Consider the following 23,923-nt stretch of genomic DNA (forward strand, 5'->3'; position numbering starts at 1 on the left):
GTATAACTTCGTTATTACACGATCCTTTCTTACGTAAAAGCTCATCGTTCGACCTACATCTAAAGGATATATAGATATATTTTAATTGGTGGCATCGATAATTATTACCAACTCCGACGATGGTGCGCAAGTTGGAACGATTATGTCGTGGTCTGATTAATGCGTCAACTTCGTTGGTTGACCGATTCGAGATTTTGCCTGTGCGGCGCCAATCAAGAGACTTGGTCGGGAAACTTGAGAGCTGTGCCATCGGGATTCTATACTTGGCATAAATGGTTTCTCCGCTGAAAGGAGAAAAGCGTAATTATCGAACAACATTTCTTGCCAGCTGCAACTATTTCAATTTCGCTCCCACGGAGCTTCGGTATCGTTTATTAAACATTGTCATGTTTGTTGCGCTTGCGTAGTAAGGCTCGAAAGTTGGAGCAAAGAGTCCTCCCGTTGAAAATTTCATCCGCTCGCTAACTTATCCCGCGACAAACGAAACGCAATTAACCGAGATTGTTACCTTTGACTTTACCCTCTATCTTCCGGATTGTTGAGTATGTATTAGGCTTCTACTATCATTGTTAAAAGAGAGTTTACGATGCTTTGTTATTCTTTAATATTTACTTTTTGAATTATTTTTCGTCTCAAGATACGCCTTGGTTCTTCTGAAATTTGAAAAGGTTCAAGAAAAATTAATGTTAATTTTATTAAACATGTTGTGCACTTACAATATATAGTTAATAAAAAATAAAATTGGTACATTATTTTAACTTTCTAATTTAAAGTTATTAAAGTTAAATATATCCACTTGAGAATATTTCGTAATTCTCGAAAGTTTGTTATTCGATAGAATTTTCAAATCCATTTCTAAGTCTTTAATTCTTCTTATTGGAATGCAGTTTAAAATTTATATTTATATAAATATATGCAGTATAAAATTTTTTAAAATTTATATTTATGTAAATATATGCAAAAATATAAAATTGTTTTTGTTTAAAATTTGAAATATAAGTAAAAATAAAAAATTATTGCTAAAAAAGAGAAAACAAAATATAAATTATAATTGAATTTAACAAAAGAAATTAAGAAAAAAAATTCCTGTTTAAGACAAAAAATGTACAATTGGAAGAATAGAAATATATCATTTGAATTCTTTTATTAATCATTCGATAAATTAATATGCAAATGATTATTTTTTAAAAGTAAAACATTGTTTTCAAGTGGACACGTAAGAATCTTAATATATAAAAGAAATGGAAACTTACATTAGGAATATTATACGTATTTAAATATTTAATTTCAAAATTAAATTTTAATCTTTATTCTCAAAATCTTGGCCAAGTTTTTGACTGTATAATAATAATGAAAAAGGAACGCTTGTCCATAAGAAAATTATGTAAATAAATAATCACAAAGAGGATATTTGAATAAATTTTCAACGATCTATAGTTTTCTTTCTATTTTTAAATCTAATCGAAGAATTATATGGAAGAATTTATTGATTTTTGGTAATCATTAGCTTACACTCTTGAATTTTTTGTTAATTACTTAAAATTTGTCAACAAGTTTGGCAACGTGTAATTAAGTTACCGCAAATATTTGGTCAGCTAAATTATCGGAAATGAAGGTGAACGAGGCGAGTTTATTATCCAACCAAGGGTAAACTTTTCAACCATTAGAACCGGTTAACGTACTCCCTTATGAACCCTCTTTACATAAGATTCTATCGTCAGTTTTGTTTTTCTTTTTCATTATCTGATTCTTAAGCGAGAAACGAATTTCGCAATGAGATTTCTAGGAGAAAAAAAGAATAATAATATTATTACGATATAATTCTTCTAAGAAACTGTTTATTTTGCTTTATTATCAAATTTTTAACTTCTCTGTGAAATAATAAACATTAAAATAGGATTACAATTCATTACGAGAAATTGAAAAAATAAAATTGATTTTTGATTGAAATATTGATATTGAAATTGGAAACTTACAAATAATGAATACTTATTACGCGTATATATTTTTGCGTATATTTCAGTTTTCAAAAAAAAAAAAAAAAAAAAACGGAACGAGGCATACAATCCTCATAGTGATAAATTTTCTCGAGAAGAGATTAATCGACTAGCAAGAACTGTAGCGAGCACCACTGACACTGTAGAAAAATGCAACGTCGGACAGCTCTACGCGTTCAAGCTGGCCGGCCACGATCAGCGAAACCTATAATTTTCTTTCCGGATGGAATACCCTATTCGATGATGAATCACTTGTCGTCGTAGTCGAACGTTGGGTGACACGCGAATCATGTTGCACCGACCATCGGTAAACGCGATATATTTTTTCCCTGCCACTTGTTCGATAAAACGCGTTGGCTGGATGAAAATATGTCCCTTCTTTTTCTTGGAAAATTGAACGGTTTGGTGAATTTTTTATTACACAGAGGTGGAACGAGGAGGATGGATGGATGGAGAGGTTGATTAATGTCCGAGAGAGATAACATTGATATAATATAGTAGTAGACCCTCGAAATTCGATTACAATAATACTCGTATTATCAAAAGATCTTGGAATTTCGAATTAGTGCGATTAATTTTGTTGCGGACGTTCAAAATTTACCGGACATTTTAAATATTTACTTTGAAAGCAAAGAAAAACGAATTTAATGATCGAATGTTTTTATTTTATAATAATGATTATTATTATTATTTGTTTCTTTGAAAAAATAACGTAATGAAATAAATTGTGACTTTCTTTCGATCGAACTTTGACTTTTTTATTCTGAATTTCTAATATAGTAAATTGTATTCTAATGTGAAATACTCGTATTATTAGATATATCTTAATTTTATTTGTAAACGTTTATAATTTTATCTCATGATATGACGCGATATTTTGTCAAATGTTTGAAGATCGCATGTGTAATTTCTAAATATACGTATGCACGTATACGTATACAGAAAATCAGATTTTCTGTAAACAGAATTTGATATCAACGTTGAAATAATATTAGAAATTCAACAACTTTGGTTTCGAAAATGTTGTAAATTGTCAAATAGTTTCGATATTAAATTTAAATTATTTTGATTGACATGGATGCATATTTGCTTATTGTTAAATTTCTTTTGTGCGAATTTAATTGTTGTTGAATTTTTATAAATCGATCAATTTCCGGTACTAAATATTCTCTCTCTATGTTCTCCTTCGTGCTTAAAGTATGCAATTCAGCTTCAACAAATCCTCCGTAAACTTGTCTCGTGTTTTCAAAGTTGTGCTAAACAGTCTTACGGAACCAGCTTCCTTAGGATTATCCTTTCCTTATTAGTCGTAAAATTACTCTCCTTTCGCGCTATTCTGTAGCGATGATAAGAAGAAGAGAAAAAGGAAGAATTTAATTATTTTGTAGTCTCATATTATTATACGTGTTATAAAAATTTTTACGTACTATTTCAACCAATGTAGATGTCAGTATAATATAATATTATTGTCTTTTATTCCGCGAATATACAATCCAATAACTTATGGAAGCTTATACTTTGAATGCAAAATACACGAAGCAAATTATTAAGATCGTGCATTTTTGAAAAATTCATTCCAATCAGTTCATTCAAGATATATATTAAAAATTAATATAATAAATTTTATATATAAATTCGATAAGAATAAACCCGTGCAAAGTGGAAAAATTTCACCTATTCTGTTCCCTGGCTGATATCCGAGTCTCTATCGCGCAATAAAAGAGCGGGAAAAGTTGATAAACAGGCGCGTGTGCGTCGCATTATCGAGCGATGTTTAATAATGGAAAAGCAAATACGGCCGTTCGTTGATCGAGGAGGGACGTTTATTGAATCGGGCCCGGCGACAGCGTTGCGTTAAGCGGGTCATCGATTATAAGTCAAAAGCGTCATCCATCAAACGACGCAACGTGCATCACGCGTCTACACGAAGGGAGGGAAGACTCTAAATATGCAACGAACTGTGAACTTTTCTCCGCTCCGTGTAACAGTTTCCTTCGTTTCGCCGGGATTGCCGTGGCCCGTGCCTTTACACCTGGCTGCATGCGATCACAGCCTAGGATAATACTTGCCCGACCGGAAGTTATAGTTCACGGTAGCCTGCCTCGAAATCGTTCGTAACGAGACGCATTAAGGACGGGTAGCGCGTCTCATTTAAAAGAACTTTTTCTCTCTACTGAATCGAACTCGAACGATTTCGTTTATTACTTTCGCAACTCGCTTTTTTTCTAATTAACACTTATCCGTGTTTATATCGATATAAACCTGAATGTAATGATAATGGAACAAGCGAAGCATTGAATTTGTAATATTTAAAAATTAATTTTCATTTTGAGAAATCGAATACACGTACAATTTTGTTAAATTGTAATATTGAAATAAATTTTGAATAGAAATAAGAAATTTATGTAATTTGTTAAAGGATTTTTAGAATTAATAATTAAATTATCTTTTTTATTTTTCAGAATAGAAAACGTATTTCTGTAAATCAGTTACAAAATAATATCGTGTAAGTCGTTATATTATATAACTCTTAATTTTAAAAAGTACAATTACGTCATTTTCTATTTACATTTTTCGTATATAAATAATAAACATAATACATGCTAATAACATGCTGAAAATCTCAAGGTAAAATTACCAAAATCACCAAATTGTTTATTTTTTATTTTTAAATTTATCATGACTAATTTTTGTAAAAAAAAAAAAAGGAAAAGTTTTATTTTTCGTTTGTAGAAAATCAATTACAAGGAAGAAAAACACGAATGACGGTATCGAAATTCGTTAAAACGATTAAAATCGATGCAATAAACGATGTAATGTTTATTGTATCCGTCATTCGGGCGATTTTTTGCGCGAACAATAGTGGCATGTATTTCGTATCAATGACACCGTGATACGTACGATGAATGGTGATAAAATTGCGTTGGTGTCTGCCGGCCACGTGGGAAATTCAGTTCGCGTCAGGCCACGCTTGTCACACGGTTGATGATCCGATGTGTACGTACCTGGAACATATCATAATCCGTGAAACTTTTGAACACATTTCATGGAACCGTAATCAAAAATGTTTCGGTGAAACATTCTTCGGCAAACAACAAAGATCATTCACAAAGTTGCGAGGAAATATGGAATAATTTTCGTGTTCTTGGTTAAAATTTCTTATCTAATATTTCGTAATTTTCGAGAAAAATAAAATTTTTTTGTGTGTGTGCTATTCTTCTTAAGATGGATAAATTACATTTTTACGAGCTTTGAAATTTTTGAAAAGTAAAGAAAAGTAAAGAAGAATGCACAAGATATAAACAAAATTAATTTGATCCCAAAATAAGAAAATTTTGAATTTATTTTTTGATTATTGTTAATCGCAAATTGATAGAAATATCCGTGTGAATTTATTTACATGAAAGGATATTCGAGCAATAAAAAGTGCAATGATTTTGATTTTTAATTGATCTTATTTTAAAATTCAAGTATATTTATTCGGCACATTTGAATATTTCAATTTAAAATTTTAAACACATATATTTGTCACACGGTTGTGCGTGTATATGTATATAAAGTAAAAGCTTTACAATTTTAAATGTTTAAATTTAAAAATTTTAAATTTCAAACACACATTTTAATTAAAAAGTATAAATGTTCGAATAATTCGATTTAAAACGCGAAATTAATATTTGTTTCGAATAAAATTCTTTCAATTCATTATTTAATATTAATGTTTCAACTTTTTTTCATCATCCTGCAATCACATTAGAATCAATTATTATTTAAATTCTATATCTTTAAATACGACTTTAAATATTTTATGTGGAATCAAATGTCGCAAAGATCGAAAATAATTAGGCGAACATCGAGAAAGATAACGTTTTATGCAGTGGAAGGAATCAAGAGGACGAGAAATATGAATATAAAAGTATAATCGAGAAACATTGGTTCTTTTCACATGGAATCCGATAACAGAAGAAGCGAACAATCTGCTTCCTTCTTTTCATCGTTCTTTCAACTCTCTACCATTGTGATACGAGGAATTATCTCACGTACGAAAATCCACCCTCGACAACGGTCTTTCATCGAAATATTTTCGTGGAAAGATCGATCAACCATGTCCACTTTTCATCCTCTCTCCTTTCATTCCTTTTCTTTTTCTTTATCACTCTGCAATCTTTCAACATTGTCAACTGCAATGTCTTCTTCGTGCCAATGATTTTTAGCATCTTGAAAGTAGGAAAAGTATCGGTTTGAATCTGAGAGGATAAAAACTTGGATAGAAGAAAGAAATAAAAACATAAAATTGAAATTACCAAATAATTAAAGAATAGTAACATTTAAGATTTTAATATAGATAAATGTATCGATAATTTTTTTCGTTTAATATTCAATCTTGTACATCCAAAGATTACTTTTTGATGTTTTTATATCTATATTTTATTCGTATATAAAATTCTATGAAAACATGAGTTATTTATAGCAATATTTTTGTATCATTTGTTATTAATATTATTACATTTTTCCTTACCATTTTTTTTCTTAAACTTTAACATTCATCGAATTATTGATCATGATTTACAAAAACAGGATAATTAAGTGCACATTATTTTGTTAATCTCACTTTTTTTTTTTTAATATATTCATTTTGCGATTTCATCTCATGTATTAAAAACCAGCTTTTCCAATGGAATATTTCGACCAGTAGTATATTAAATCTATAATATAATTAATGCAATATTTATACAATATTTATATATTTATATATAAGAAGATTCAAAACTTAAATTTTTATGGACGATTTTTTTGTAGTAAACGAATTTAATTAATAGACAATAAGAAAGACAAATAATACAAAGAAATATAATATATAAACCATCGTCAAATTTAATATATTATAATTCACTTCAACTTTAAAAAAAAAAATAAAGTTTCTTTTCACGGTATATAAATTTATTTATTAAGCATTTTGATACCTATGTTGCCATAATTTAATATATAAAAATCACTATTTTTATCGCAAATTTATCAATAGTAATATTAGTATCCAAATTTATTAAAATATCTTTTTCGATACACACATAAGCATTATATATGACAATTGGAAAGAATGTACGAATGTTTATATTCACATTGCTTCTGGTATAAAATTATTTTTGTAGCATAAAAAAAAAAAAATTTCCAAACTCTCGATGGTCAATTTATCTCTGTATTCCATCGTACGCATACAAGACTCGATAAAGGTTCCGAAAAAAATCCACACAATATATTCATTCCAACCAAACTCCAATATTTTTCTCCTTTCAAAATAAATGGAACTCGTTTCATGGAAAAGATTTATAATACTAGAAGAAACTAGAAAAGAATTAATTCTATTAAAATTATCTATTTTAATAAAAGATTAATTAGTGAAATACCATTTTCTTTCTTTTTTTTTCTTTTTCTTTTTTTTTTTTTTTTTTTGATTGAAGCCTAGGAAACACAGGTAATCATTGATAGACGTACATGCGCACTTGTTGCACGCATGAAAAGCTTCGATCCGTGGTCACCGCGATAAAATAAGTTTTATACGCACGAAAGTGATGCGAGGGTGCGAGCGGGTAAAACCGGAAATAGCCGGCCACCACCGCTTTCATTTGACCAAGAGGGGAAAAAAGAAGAAAAGAAAAGCGAGCGGTAAAAAAGGTGGATTATATCTCAATATTCCACTTATGCACGTTATACAACTTCTCTCTGTCTCTCTCTCTCTCTGTCTCTCTCTCTCTCTCTCTCTCTCTCTCTCTCTCTCTCTCTCTGTCTCAGTATTTCTATGTCTATCTCTACCTCTATCTCTATTTTTTTTCTTCTTCTTCAACGAACTGGCAAAAGAACACTCGAGGATGGTAAAGCAAGGATTTTTCTTTAAGTGAAGTTCGGGAAGGGAAAGTGAAAAGGAAAACGATTTTCCAAAAAAAAAAAAACAAAAGAAAGAAAGAAGGAAAGAAGAAAGAAAAGGTACACGCGTGGCGGCAGCTGGGAGAAGAGAAACTTGCGGAAAGTAATTAGAAGCCATCGTTTGAAGGAAACGAGAGTTCGAAAGTTTCGAAACCCCTGTTGGCCATAGCTAAACACAAAATGCAGTTTCGCACGAGGCCTTGCGTATTTTACACTCGAAAGAAAATTTGATCCTTTGAATATTGTTGTCAGATTTCTGACAATCCAGAAAATATTTATACAAGTGTTTGTAATATTTTTACTAAGGTTGACGAGCCATAATATAGAACACAAATCACGGCACAGGAAGTGACATCGAAATATCGATTTAACAAAGTTGTTCTTTGGACACGGGATAGAACAGTTCTCTGCTCCTCGAACATTATATTGCTTATTGAATAAATTGGTATCGTACGAATAGTTGTAAATAAGTTAATTATTGTAACTATTATATATAAAAATATGAAGAAGACATATTAAGAATGGATTTAATTGCTTCACGCAACAATATGTAAAATTCTCATTGTAATTTTCTCTAAAAGAACAGAAAAATGGAAGAGAGAAAATGCTAATGTGGAAATTTTTTGATGGAAATTTTAATAGAAATAATAAAAAATTTGTTAATAATTTGTTAATAATGTTATTTATTATCATTTTTTCCATTGAAATGTAATTATTGTATATAGTTATATTGTAAAAAAATGCTCATAATAATACATTTTCTCAGAAAATGTTGTTTTATCAAAACAAACTTTATAACAGCTTATTATTATTTTACAAAAATATTTATTGACTGATAACAGAAAAAATATCTTGTAAAATATCTTGTAAAATATCTTGTATTCATTTTGATTTTAAACCCTTGAAAATTTATGATCAAGAAGCATAACGAAAAAAATATTAATATCGAAACTATCGAAGCTGCCAATATCGATCACTTTATATTCTTTGCAATTGTAAAAAAAATTGTAAAAAAAAACATATAAGCACTTTCGTCCAAAATTATTTTTACGATACATTTATCGATACGCTATAGATGGATAGTTTTTAAATTAAGAATAATAGTCACTGGACTATTAATCGATAGTTACAACAATGAGATAAACGTCATAATGTCTTCGTTCGTCGAAAAACACGTTTGACGTTTCATTTTGTTAAATGTCGAGCTGCAAACGAGATTTGCCTCGTTCGTTTTCACGTCACGTTCGATTCCTGGATAAGTAACGGAATTTCGGGAAATTTCTCTGGTCATGTATAGATGTATTGGAAATATTCTTAAATACCACTGCGAATTTTTACGCAAGAATTCTGTATCACCTGTGCTTCATCATTTAATTAAAAAGAGCGAATATTAATCGAGAATCTAACAGCAATAATGGAACAAGTCCATTACTTAGTTTGCCTTTTCAAAAAATAAAATCTGTATAAATTATTGTGTGCTAATCATTAATAGGAAAATATGGTGTCGTTTATTATATAGTTTATTATATAGTCGAGGATTGCTCAGAGAAAAAATAATTTCAATTTTAACGTTATATTTTTGCAAAATATTTTAATTTAATTCATTTAAAATTAAATACAATAGTTAAAATATATTTTTTTTAAAGAAATTACATATGAGATATAGAAGCAAGAAAAGTATCTTATATATAAATGTGCATTTTTTTGTATATCTATATAAATATACTACAACAGAAATAAATTTCTACGAAAGTTAAAATAGTTAATAAAGGAATAAAAGAATACAGTTAACGATATAAAATTTTAATTGGAAAATTTTACTTTTTTGTTTAAATTGTAACCAATTTTACCAATCATAAATAATTAATTAATATATAAATACAATATATACGTGTGATAAATATAGAAAAAGTTTTTGATATTTTAATATATTCTATTTATAATATACATGCATACAATAAATAATAAAAATGTATTGTTTCAAATATACAATAATTATTAAAAATTAGTTGAAATTTAAACAAATTTGTTAATTTCACTTTCATTTTTATGTACATACGAACCAAATTCAATTGTTCTTACTACTTACGAATAAGAAAAAGATCCAAGTCTGATTGAACAATTATATCGAAAATTCTTTCTTCAACAAAGAGGAATGTAAAAAGGCAACCTAGTGATAGATATTTACTTTTTGAGAGAAAAATAAAGTCAATTTACGGGGATAAAAATCAGACGAAAATATAAAAGGAAATAAAATAAAGGACCAACAAGGATAAAAGTAAAGAAAAAAGAATGCAATGAAAATTAGAAATTCGATTTTACGAATTGTTTCGTAGCGGTCGAGGATTCATTATCCCACAATCCGTGACGCGATTTAAATTAATTCTTCCCTAGTATATCCCCTTTATCCCCGTCCACGACATTCCGTGAAAAGCTCGAGGTTAATCGAGGATAACGCAACAACGGCGTAATCGGCCTCGGCGAAAATTTATCGTCGATTCGATCGATCGAACGAAGAGAGCGTCGACGAAAGTACGAAAAAAAAAAAAAAAAAAAAAAAGAGGACGGATTGGAAGGAGGGTTGATCTGTCATCGATAATGCCGCTACGTGTCCGGAATGTGGAAACGATCGAAAGTACGCGCAGAGAGGTTTGGCTGGAAACGAGGAAAGAGCGAGCGACTGTTTGCACGCGTGCGACGCGTTCATTGAATATGCAGAAAGTGCGTGCTTCGTACGGAAACAAACGGTTCATCGAATTTGCACGTGGCTCGGCTGATACGAACTCGGTGCAACGCTGTGAATCGCTCGATGCCCTCTTTCGTCTCGCCACGGAGTTTCGCAAAAATGTTCTCGAGCTAGAATTTTGCGCCAAGCTTGATAAATTTAATCGTTTTCGAAATTCCATTCGCGTCAATTATCGTTTAACTTTGTTTCGTTTAATCGTTAAGGGAATCGTACGATTGGAAATTATAAATGACTTTTCTTTTTATGCTGTGTTGTTCGCCTGGTGGATGAAAAATGTTTACGCGAATGAGGATTAAATTATCTGTCTGCGTGCTAATGCGAGGTTACGCGTTGAATTAATTTTGTGTAACTTTATGTAGAGTCGGGGATGAAAATTCGGCCGAATGTTTAATTTTAGAGAAGAGCTTAATATATATATAATTTAAACTTCGTGGTGCGCTTCGATGTTGAAAGAACAATCTCTGAAGATTGTCGCCTTCTTTATCGCCTTATCTTGCTAATACCGAGTCGGTGTTGAACAGAATGGATCACGAAAATTATTAAAATTGATAGAGAATATTTACTTTTATCTGATGCAAGTGTGTACAAAATATAGCGATGCAAAAATAAACAAAAAAAATTTGAAATATATTTACTTATTAAATTTTAAACTAGCGATGATTAACTTTTATTTTCGAAATTTTGTTTATTTTTTTCATGCGAGTTCAATGCATATATCGAAAAGTACAAGTAAGACCGAAATATACAATTGAATCGAGAGCTATCTGAAGCTTCTTATTATTTTTCGAAACAAAAGTCTTTTTTATTTCTTATTTTTCATTAAATTTTTTTTATAATTTTGTATTAAATCTTTTTGCTGTTGGTGTTCGGGTATATTTATTGTAATTAGGTCTTGGTGATCGATATCTAGCAATGAATAACAATTGTTTACCTTAGAGCAATACTGTTTAGTTTTCCATATGGGTAGAGCAACGGATAACCACGAGCAATGTCGATGCATATTATACAAGATTTGGATAATAGCGAACAAAAGGCAATGCAGCTAGCAGACCCTGTAGGGCCTAAAAATTGATTATCCAGTAGTTACTTTCATTGCTTGTAGCTTTCCTTTCAGCGTTGTCACAATTTTTCTTTTTGAAAAACAAGAATAATAAGGTAAAGTAAATAAAAAAAAAATTATCCAAAACGAAAATTGTAAAGCAACATTATCTATGTTGTCACGTGTAATAATGTATTGATATTTTTATAAATTTTATCAAATTTTGTACGCACTTCGTTATATAATTTGACACGAAAATAAGAAGCGATGGGTTTTATTTTAAATGCTGATTATTTTATATTTCAAAAAATATATACGAATATATAATAATATAATAATATAATAATAATAATAATAATAATAATAAAATTATAAAATAAATAAAAAATAATCAAATATATCAATTGTAAGCGATATAGGAGTAAATAACAAAGAGTAATATGCAAGAATGCATTGGATAAAAAATTAACTTTAGATCAAGTGATTTTCTATCTTATTTTAATTATTAATAGATTAAATCTATTTATCTCGAAGATTTCATTAAGTTAAATTCTAGTTATTCTACTAGTATTATAATTTTATTTTTTTCATTCTTTTTTTTAGCAAGTATAACATCTCCAAATTTAAAGTTTAAAATTTACATAGATGAATAATTAGTAATAATTATTTTTTAAACGAAATTCACGTTTTCTATGCAAATTTAATCGTTTCGTCGAAGCTAAAAAGAACATAAAGATAAATGTTCCGAAAAAAATATTATCGTACGCGTAAAAAGCGATTAAAAAATTCGTTAATGTAAAAGTTTCTTAAATAAATTTTTCAAGAATCAACGAATAAAGATTTAATAATTTTCAAAATTACTAAATTAAAAAATTAACTTGAATAATATTAATCAATACTTATAATTCTCATTTAACTTTTAATTTTACTAATAAATTTTCTCGCTAAATCAAATTCGAAATGTGTCAAATAACGATTTAATTGAATTTAAAAGTCTTTAAATTGGAATTTAAGCAATTTTAAGCTCTGCTTATAGAATCTACTCAGTTATTTGAATAATTGTTAAATTATTCTGAATTTTCTTTAGAATCTTTAAGAAACGATTGAAATAGAACTATAATAAAATTGGTGATAATATATGAAAATTCTATTTCAAGGGATTTCTTGAATCAATAACAAAGCAGTAGAATCGTCACTGAGATAATGGGAACGGGAATAATTTCGAACTAACAAATTTATAATCATTTTATTTTACAATTCATTTTACCAAATGAGTCTTTAGCATTTATGAAAAATTCTCTGTGGCCAACGATGAAAAATAAAACGAATTTATTTCCAGGACAATTACTTTCGATTCGCAATTGCTCGCGTTTAATCGAAAATTTTTCATTCGAGATATTAACACCGTTGGCGTGATAACGATAATTCCGTAACACCACGATAGCGAATAAATCGCAACGATTAACAAGGTTTTTGAATTTTATAAATATATCCGTCGAATCACTTCAGTGGCTACTCGAATCGGCTCTCTTACGATGAATGATTAAAAAACACTCGCTCGTAGTGAAGTGTAGCGTGTAGCTCTCGAAACTGTCAAATGTCAATTACCATTCTCTGTCCACTCCGCATCGTGAAATTAAATTATCTTCACGTGAATCGTTTAATTGCGTCATATTTTACCCGTTGTAATCGAATCATTTCGAGATACACAACAAATGATATAATTGAAACGAAATCGGAACGATGCTTTTCGCCCCGTTCTCGATAATCGAATCCACCGAATGGCCGATAGATTATTATAATTTAGAGGCGACGAAATTTCACAATCGGCAATCAAGAATTTTCACGCGCCTCGATAATGAGCTATTCAATTCGAAAAATGTATCAAAAATTTTCAACATTTTTCGTGTCTATAGCACTAATTAGTTAATTTTTATATTTATTTAATTGAACATATTCTCTTTATCGTGTTCTTTATTCTCGAATCATTTCGTCAAATTGTTAAAATTCTTTTCTTTAAAATTAACTATGAATATGATAACTGATGATTTGTATGCAGACATTCCAAATAAATTCTTAACTGGATGCAACTAAATATCTTTTAAATTTTACTAAAAAAATAAATAAATATTGTAAGTGATTTTATTTTTTGGAACAGATTTTTATATTTATATTTTTGTTTTTGTTTAAAATTATTTTCGATAATTTCATAATTGAATTTGGAAATATTCGGATCTGTCCAAGCGTTATAATTTATTGAAAAATGTTAAAAAGTTTCCGATGTATCAAAATGTTTCGAACATGTTTGTCTCATTTAGAAATATTAAATATTTAATAAATTGTATTGGAAACCATTTACATATAATTACAAAGATTTTCAGACATTTGAAGATATTCAAACTTGTACTCAGAAGTTCTCAGAAATATTCAAAGATCTTAGAACGTATAAAAATATTCGATATTATTCAGAATTCACAATATTCCTGATTCATGATCCAAAATACGAATTTAGTTTGAATGAATTAGTTTTCAGTTTTTGTTTGAGAATCTCACATTCTCCGCGCCATCTTTTTCGACAACGTTAGTTATTCGAAGAAAAATATTCGCCGTTCCGTTGAAACGAAGGAGAAAAGTTCACAAGCGACACAAGTCCAAATCGCATCAAACTCGCAGACATCGCGGAATTCAACGTGCAATCTGTTTTGGAATTCTCCCTTTTGCGATAGCTAGAGCAACGCGTAGGAATTTATTAGCGCTCTCTCTCTCTCTCTCTCTCTCTCTCTCTCTCTCTCTCTCTCTCTCTCTCTCTCTNCTCTCTTTCTCTCTCTCTCTCTTCCATATCTGTTTTCCCGCGAGCGCGAATAATCGTTTCTGTTACGATGATAATCCTTTAGCTCGCAGCAGAATTTAATACCAATTAGCCGAGAGCTAATTTCCGGAAAAGTGTATCGGCTGGTAAACCAAAAGTTTGGTAGATCGTCCTGATGAATTTTTAAATGGATCGGCGAATTTGAATATGATTATGATAGTAGTTCGAGACGGTTATCGGTTTTGGATAACGATAAGATGAATTTTTTATCTTTTTACGATAAGAGTACTTGCGTGAACCAATTTGGCCATCGTATAGATAATTTTTGAACATTTTATTCGATAAAAAAATTATTTATTAGAAGAAAATGTCCGAGGACCTAATAAATATATAATATTTAGAATTCAAAATAGATTTCGTAGAACGAAAAATAATTTGCAATCGAAACAAAGAAGGAATATTTACTGATGACAATTTTCCAAGCTTCACATTACTCATACTTTTTTCGCGTAAAATCTCTTACATTCAAACGATTCTCCCTATTAAACTTTAATCACTATCATCAACGAGATAATCAGCAATCGTTCTTCCTCGAACCACCGTTTAATTAAGATGCTCAGCTCGAATGGGACAAATGACAAATTTATCGGTGTGGCATCGACGAAAGGAATAATTAGGCCGAAATATGGGTGTTTGCAAACACAGCGAAACACCCGTGTACGCGAGGTTGGCCCTGGAACGTGTCCGCTTAGTAGATTCTAGACACGCGCTATTATCTCCGCCGGAAGCGGAAGTCCACTCGGCTGCTCACCCACCTGGTCTTTCCGTCCCGGCTCACGCGCTGTCATCCCGTATATCGGCTCCCTCTATCTGAATTAATTCACGTTTCTTCTTCGTTCCGTTTCTCTGACTCCACTAACCCCGTGATACTTGACCGCTCGAAAGTAATACGTAATTTTGCAAGGAGGCGCGTGCTGAAGAGGAATAATCCGATGCACCTTCGAGTGGAAATAATTATGGGATAATTTTATTTCTGATTTTGAACAAAATCATATTATCAAAAATATTTTATTCTACGTTACTTGTAATCAGAAGTTAAAAAAATGATAATGAAATGATAATCAGTTTACTTTTTTCTACTCCCTTCGAGGAGGTTTTCGATATTATGATATTTTTATCAAGGATAAAAAAAACAGAAGAGAATAGGAAAAGAATGTCTCGATATTGTTTTCGTGTGCGTGTTTGCGATCCAGAAATAAATCATTACGTCGCGCTTGCGGTTGTTGGATAAAATTTATTACCCTTAATATATGGTACAACTCTGCTCTGAAGAGGATTCGATTTCATGTTCCTCGCGTAATCTGTCCTCTGACTTCTCAGTTTTAAATGCTTGAAACCATTTTCATTCTCTATCGATTTCTTCGTCTAATAATCCATCGAGTTAGTTGTGGTTTGATTTAAAAAGGAACGAGATGATACATTGGATTGGAATTAATATTTAGTATGTTAGAGATTATTTCGAAGGGATAAGTTAAGCCTTATTTATTTATTAATTTATGGACAATTTAAATTTCTACTTGATAAACATAAATTGCTTATAATCTTTTAATGCGTATATTTGTTACAATTTTATTCAATTGATCGCTTTTTAATTCTCTAATATACAGAATGTGAAAACACTGATTAATCAAAAATTTCTGAAATAATTTTCCTTTGCGAGAATTTTCGTTACAGTTTTTGTTTAAGAAATTAACAAAAAACACTGACCAATTACGGAACATGTAGATTAGTCAAGCCGCGACGATAGTGTTGGGTATATGTCGCCGGCTGAACACGAACAAATCCAACACGTATCCAAGAAAATCTATCGAATGTAACAAATATTTTTCCATCGATGAAAAATTATATCTAATTACGTCTTATTCAGAAATGAACAAACTAGATAATTGTTATTCGTTCAAGAAACGAATTTCATTCTTTTGCATCTTTTTTCTTACCAAAGAGATAGAATTGATAATAGAGAAAGATAACAAGGAAGGATAGTAAAGAAGGAGAAAGATGACAAGGATGAGAAGAAGAATGATAAAAAAGGGGCAAAGATGAGAATGAGAGAAAAGGATGAGTGAACATTAAGAAAATGAAAATAACAAGAGAAGACAGCGAAGGATGACGAAGCAAAATAATGACAAAAACGAAAAGAGAATTTGATGAAAAAAAGAATGAAAGAAAAAACTGAAAGAAATGAAGAGAAATTGATAAAAGAAGGAAATATTTAAAAAAATCAGAGAAGGAGGATGATAGTGAATAACAAAGAAATGATATTCTATACGAATAACAATTGATTACTTTCTTCGTTAATTTTCTTAAATAGAAGTAATTCGATATAATTTTCGATAAAAAAAATTTTATTATATTCAACATATTTTTTTCAACGCGTATCGATTTGTTCATATTCGTTCCGCGACACATATCCAACACTATCGTCGCGGTTTGATCTAATCTGCGCGCTTCGTTCGTTACTTTTTTTTCGTTAATATCTCGTTAACGAAGTTGTAACAAAAGTTCTTGCAAAGGAAAATATTAGGGGAAATTATCTCAAAAATTCAACATCGAAAAAATATTCAGATACTTATAAATTAAAATTAAAAGAATTTAAATAGAAATTTTTTTATTTATCCCTTTTTTATAGTTATAAATAATTTAGATTAAAAAACAGATTAAAAATTATTTTTTGTTAAAAATGCACTTATTGCTTTTTCTCACAAATTAAAAATGCATTTTTCTTTGATTCATCTTGCAATGTTTAAACACTAAATAGAAAAATACAGCATTGTAAAAATATAATAAATATAATATATAAAAAAATAACTGTATAAATATCCAAAATGAAAAATTTTAAATTAAATTCGTTAAACGTTCGAATATTTTTTCGATGCTAAATTTTGTCATTATTTAAGCAACGTGAGCAAAATAAATAAAATTCAGATTACTATTAACTACAATAAAAGTTTTAATATATTAAAAAAAACAATTTATAATAATCTCTTGCACCGAATATTGATTCAAATTTTTTATTATATGTCTAATCGTTGCGATATAACCGCAGAAAAAAGCTTAAAGCTCATTATGAAACAGAATGGAAATTAGAATTTAAGAGTATAACGGCAATCATTTCGTGATTGTTATGGTAGATTTAGCAAATGCGAATTCTATGTTCTCACAAATTCTCATCTAACCATCAATCCTTTGGTAGATCCTTCATCCCTAATAGCGAATATCCCTGTGTCTAAAGCACACTTCGCTATGCGAGTGGTTTTATTGATGAGCTCTCTGGCACAGGCAGGATGAACCGCGTATCCTTCAACTTCTCGTTTCTTCTCTTACACGATCCTTTACCCTGAATTCTACAACCAGAACATTCGGAACTTTAATTTTTGTTGTAATATTAAACGACGACTTGGAACAGGTTTTTCGTGACTGGGAATGAAAATCGTCTTTATTTACTTAAATACTTATCGAATCGAAATATCAATTTTTATCGAATAACTATCCATTGAATATTTATACTCGATACTATAAAAAAAGGAATTTTTAAATTTTTTTTTATCGTACAGAAGATAAATTTCAATTTTGCATTCGAACTTTCGATAATCTATTTTAAACTCTATTATTTTAAAAATAAATATAAAACGAAGCAATAAATAAATCGATGCGTCACGAGAAATTACAAAACGAATTCGTTATTGATCTTTATTGCTTGTAAATTTGTAAAATCATGTTTTGTTTCGTTTTGCAAATTACATCGGTAAATATACTGAACTAATGGGTTATTCGCATATTGCCAATATTTACAAATGAAAATGCGAAATCATTAATAAATTGTACAATCATGTACATATTTGAACACATGTAAATTGGAGATTCATAAACTTAAAATACTAGAGTATTATTGTATTTTCATTTTTGTTTTTCACATTTGTTCTTGCTATTATATTTTATATATTTGAACAATAAATAAGATTCAAAATTTTTTGATAATCCAAACAAGAAAGGATAATTTAATTAAAAAAAAAATTGTACTTGAAAATCGGTATCATCAAAAAAATCGCACTACTCTTATTTCCAATATCACTTTTGTTACAATTGCGAATAAGTATTTGTTGAAAAGATCAATGAATGATTTTTACTTACATGTGATCACATGAACCAAAATATTACTCATAAAAATATAATTATTGAGATAAACATAAAAATTTCTATACAAATATAATATATCGGTTAAAATTTATTTAATTAGTTATAATCAACTGAGATCGTTGAAGATAGATACGAGAAATTTTTTACGGAATCTTCTTCCAATTCGTTTGATACTTTTGTATCGGAAAACTAATCATTTCTGAAGCAGAAACAAAAAATTGACTATATTCTTTTTCTCGTCGAATATAGCTCAGAAGAATAAAAAAGAAAAACTATCTAGCACAAAAGGTTAGGAAAATAAAAAACAAATCAATCCTATTTACACGTTTAATATGAAGAAAAATAAAGACACGTATATAAACTTAGATGCGAGATAATAACAATTGTGCCCACGAAACAAGTGAAATTCCCGTATCATCGATCGATCAGAAATTATTCATCACAGATGCATCACCAACTCGAAGACATAAAAATTGGCCCGTGGCTCGTATCCAAGATAGCATTTCCATCGTGCAAGCGATTTCTCAATTCGTAGCGGAGGTACATCCAGGGTCCAGGCAAGGGATACACGTTTTTCGGTGATCGGTCACGTGCCTATACCCTGGTTGATACATAGACCGTGTCAGGAAATCGACATACGTATGTGTCGATCGCTGACGACGTGATGCGCAGCAAGCGCGGCCATCGCCATTTCCACGAAGAACACGTTTCAATGCGGTTTGCATACGGGAACGATCTCGATTTTCAATGCAAAGATCGATCTCCTTCCCTCTCTCGCGCGTTGCCAAGTGATTTAATAATGAGCAATCCGATCAGGATTCGCGTTCAAGACCAAGACCAATGCATTTTACGATCGCTCGAGCGATGTACCGCTGACGTAGACGATGGCCGGATGTCCCTGATAGGCGGCTATTTCCTTAGACTCATGCAGTGTCTTCGATTAACGTTCGAGATTAGGATTTAGCTACAAATAATTGAGAACAGAAAGAGAACAATTGTTGTGTAATAGTTTTATACATAATTGTGTATAATGAAATTTACTTAGAAGTTTGAAAAAGTTGTGTTTCAAAATTATTTGTAGATATAGATAGTATTGTATTTTTGATATTCCTAATCGGTCACAATTTAAACGATTCAAGCAATTTTTTAATACAAAACTGTCATTATTTGAAAAACCATAAATTTCGAAAGAAATACAATAGAACATTCATTTTTGACTCATCTTGTAGAGAATATAATTTAAAATGGCGTTTGTCAATTTTTTGGGAAATTGTTTCTTGATCTGTTGCAATTTAATTTATATCAGATAATTTTTGAATGAAAAATTCTAAATCTTTAAAACACCATAACTATCGAAAGAAACACAGTAGAATATTCCTTCTTGGCTCATTCTATAAAAGTCTAAAATAGTGCAGCGTCTTTTACTTTTTTGAAGAATTATTTTTTATTATAATAGTGACAATTAAAAAAAGTCAGGAAATTCTTAATAAAAATTTTAAATCTTTGAAATTCTATAACTAACGATAGGATAGTAGGATAATAATTCTAGTTTCATTTTAAAGAGAAAAGATCCTAAAATAAGATAGGATTCTTCAATTTTTTTGGGAGATTGTTTTCTATTATGTGACAATTAAAAAAAGTTAAGAAATTTTTAATTCAAAAATTCTCAATTTTTGAAATTCCATAATTAATGATAGAAATGGAATAGGATAATAATTCTGATCTCATTTTAAAGGGAAAAGATTTTAGAATAACATAGGATTTATCATTTTTCGGAGGGATTGTTATTTACTTCGTGACAATTAAAAAAAATTAATAAATTTTTAATGTAAAAATTGTCAGTTTTTGAAATTCTATAACTGACGATAGAAATGGAATAGAATAATAATTTTAATCTCATTTTAAAGAAAAAAATCCTAGAATAACGTATCACTCTTCACTTTTTTAGGAGATTGTGTCCTTGTTTGTTACAATTTAATTTATTCAGTCAATTTTTGAATATAAAATTGTAAATATTTGAAATACTGTAATTTTTGAAGGAAATAGAGTAGAATATTCATTTCTGACTCGTTTTTTACGGGAAAGAATGTAGAATAGCATAGCGTTCGTCAATTTTTTGTGGAATTGTTTCCTAGTCTGTTACAGTTTAATTTATTCAGGCAATTTTTGAATACAAAATTGTATATATTTGAAATACTGTAACTTTCGAAGGAAATATAATAGAATATTCATTCTTGGCTCGTTTTTTTAGGGGAAAGAATGTAAAATAGCATAGCGTTCGTCAATTTTTTGTGAGATTGTTTTCTTTTATAATTTAATTGATCCAAGCAATTTTTGAATAGAAAATTGTCAATTTTTGAAATACCATAACTTTCGAAAGAATTATTGTGGAATATTCATTCTGGGCTTATTGTAAAGCGAAACGATTCTAAATCACTTCATAATTTCAATGTATAAGTGTATTAGTCAATTACGAATTTCCAAGTTTTCTTACTGGATTACAATGTTATATAATATTTACATTTATCCATCGTTTTCTCAGCGAAGGATTATTTTTAATTTTATGTATTATTTTCTATCCAATGTAGATGGAATCATATATATTACATTTTTAAAAATGTATAACTCAAGTTGCTATCTCGTTAAGGAGAATTTTTACATCGCGGACAATTGCAATTCAGCCAGCAAACCAGGAATTGTATGATTCGCGATAGTTTCGAATTCAACAAGCAGAAACCATTGAACAATATTCCGGAATGGGGTCAATTTACTTTGATCGTGCGTACGTGTGCATTAAGTAGTTTACTCGGGAAGATCTTGCTTTTCCTTCCAAAGACCAACTGCACCTCCAAGTTTGCGTAATCTTCCTATATTTCGATGTTTGTCCATGACCAACGTAGCAAATTATGCGTTTCCATATTTTATAACGAATTACCAAAACTTGGCTGTAAACTATATTAATTCAACTTAAATGAGAATTATGTTTCAATAGATATTTGGTACATCTTTGGTAATATTTCAAAACATCTCGAATATATCATTTCGACTGGTATTGAAGAAATATTTGAAAAAAGTTTTGTAAAAAGAAATACGAATATTAGAAAATATTTACAAAATCTTGGATTACATTGGAAAAATTTGAAACAAATCAGAGATTATTATAGAGAATTAATTATTATAGAAAAGAGAAAATAGATTATTATAGAAAAAAAATAAGAATAATTTTAATTTAATAGTTTTAATATTTGATTATTTTAAATTTTATGATATACAGCGTGTTTTTGAATTTGATAAAAAATTATTATACATGAAATTGAAAGAAATCGGAGCAACTTTTGCGATCGAAACTTATAACGAGTGTTATAATTTTGAGGAAGAAATATATATCAAATTATGTGGAAAAATATCACGAAGAAAACTGGCAAAAATACGTATCGATAAAAATATTTCATTTATAAATAAAATGAAAATTGTCTCGAATAAAAAAGAATAAATAAATTCAATATTTTCGATTGAATTTACAACATTACGTAATGATGTATAATTTTATTATCGAAAAAAATTTTAAATAAGTATTTTTAAATATTTTGAAAAAAAATTTAAATGAAATACAATATAACTAATTTGAAATTATTAATATTTATTCTCCATAAAGCATATTAGAATTGGATTATAAAATAATAGATTATATATAATATTCTAATATAATAGAAATTCTATTAAAATACTATAAAATATTTACAAAATAGTAAAAATATAGAATTTCAATGGAAAAAAAGTACATATAAATCGACCGAGATGCGTTATTGATCTCCCAAAGGGAAATCAATTAAATATTAATATCAAATAATTTAAACTTTTTTGAATATATAATGTTCGAAATACTATATTTATATTCAATATGCAATATGCATAAATTTTTTTGTAATTTTCTACGCGATTTTGTTTACAATCTTATTTTGAAAATATCAATCTACCCGAGTATATTGAACAGTGCAGAAACAAAAGGATTCAGCATCGAATATCCATAATAATAGATAACAAAATCTTGAAATAACACGAAACCATGTATATCATTATTCTATGGAAAATGGGAAATGGTCAATAATAATACCAATGGATTGTGCATTTCATAACAATACGTATACGAGAAACGGAAATTTATCGAAGCACGTGTACTAAAAAAACAAAATAATAAAATACGAGCAAATATAATAAAAGCGAGAGTATAATAATAAAAGTAGAATACACGTAGAAAGAAAAAAACGCATCCCGATTCATTCGAGATATTAAACAAGCATAGAATAAAGATAAGAAAATAAAAAGAATTATTATCATCATTCTGTCAATCACCATCACCATTCGTTCCACAAGAATCTACAACTATTAGATCCGCATTCATATTCATGTCAATGCAAAAATCAGTTATTACAGACATATATTCATCATCGATATATCTGTTGTTTATTTTTACTCATATAATAAATACAAGAACAGAGCTTGTGAAAAATATAATGATAATAAACAAATTAAATCATTTGACTTCTCCCCAGCCAGTTAATTGAACTCGTTCAAAACTCGATTGATTTCACTCCATGTTTTATAACGCGTAAAACTTCATCTGATTATTTAACACCGTTGAACAAAGAGATCGAATATTATTTTCTTCTCGATCGTCGAAGTCAATTTAAACTTTCTTTCAATTTAAACATCGTGCCAATTTTGTCTTTCTACTCGTTATGTCTAAGGAGGCAAAATTAGCTCGATTTAATCGAATACAAGAGAGAGAAAGAGAGAGTGAATTCTCGAATTAAATTTCCTAAATATTAAATAATTTTAATAAACGGGAATCGAGACAAGGCCAGAACAAGATTGACTTTGAACTCGATCGCCAGGAAAGAGGGTTTCTTCCTCTTAACCCTTCGTCTTAAAGCGACAATTGAAATTTTTCATCGGGCCTCGTTTTATCCCTGCCGCCGAGACATTGGGAAGCGGAAAAACTGTTCAACTTCGCTAAGAGGTAATCGAGAAGCTCGTCGAAAACGATCGTGATAATAGCGTAATCGTTTAGAGTTGGGAAATGGAAATTCGCGATCCTTTTGTTGTTTTTCAAATTTTGATGGAAACGTTAAACGAGACGATCGATATTCGAGATTAAGGAAATTTTTTTTAAAAAATCCTTAATTGAAATTCGCGTTGAAATTCTTATCTTAATA

General features: G+C 29.3%; 1 protein-coding gene across 3 annotated transcripts in view; it reads right to left on the reverse strand.

Annotated features, from left to right (window-relative positions):
• Positions 1-23,923, reverse strand: part of LOC122713550 — a 421,725-nt gene that overhangs the window by 213,978 nt on the left and 183,824 nt on the right. Inside the window, exon 1 of one of the 3 annotated variants that reach the window (XM_043934115.1) lies at positions 4,899-4,993. The exons of the other annotated variants lie outside the window; for them this stretch is intronic. The gene's annotated coding sequence lies outside the window, so the exon portion shown is untranslated. Of the gene's footprint in view, positions 1-4,898; positions 4,994-23,923 lie in introns of those variants that run through there. 3 annotated transcript variants of the gene reach the window in all.

This window comes from Apis laboriosa, unplaced genomic scaffold (assembly GCF_014066325.1).
Source record: "Apis laboriosa isolate Shangri-la unplaced genomic scaffold, ASM1406632v1 scaffold256_cov150, whole genome shotgun sequence".
In the NCBI taxonomy this organism is placed as follows: Eukaryota; Metazoa; Arthropoda; class Insecta; order Hymenoptera; family Apidae; genus Apis; species Apis laboriosa.